Raw genomic sequence first — 653 nt, forward strand, 5'->3', positions numbered from 1 at the left:
GTGCGATATACTGCAATATCAGAACTCCTACAGCCTCTTTACCCTTTGTGTATTTCTCCACCCACATACAGCCAGCAAAAAGCAGACACAAATCTAAAGTTTAAAAGATGCACGCTCAACTGTTTAACTGTCAGCTTATGATTTGAATCCGGAAGAAAGTAGTTCCTCATACAAAAGGGTTTTTGAGACTCTCCATGTTTGATTTTGTTTTTATATACCCAATTATGCCGTCAAACTGTTGTATACACGCAATATCACACTCGAAGCAGTGCGATATGGCAGTATATCGGCACTGGTGGGGGCACTGAGGCACTCGGCCTGCGGCCTCGTGCCAACGCACGCCTCCCACCAGTGCTAATATACAGCCATATCGCACTGCTACTCGTGTGATATTGCTCATTTATATTGTATTATATTATATTAAAATATATTATATTATATTATATTATATTATATTATATTATATTATATTATATTATATTATATTATATTGTTTTTTCTTGTCTTTATTTTACTGAACAAATAAATAACGTTCCTAAAATCTATTTTAATATGGTAAAATTTTAATGAATCTAATTTAGTATTTTTTGTATTTTCTTTAGTTAGATCATTTAGTTTGCTAAAACTATCTTTATTTCAGTAAATCACTGTAA

Source organism: Danio rerio, chromosome 9 (assembly GCF_052040795.2).
Source record: "Danio rerio strain M-AB ecotype USA chromosome 9, GRCz13ab, whole genome shotgun sequence".
NCBI lineage: Eukaryota > Metazoa > Chordata > Actinopteri > Cypriniformes > Danionidae > Danio > Danio rerio.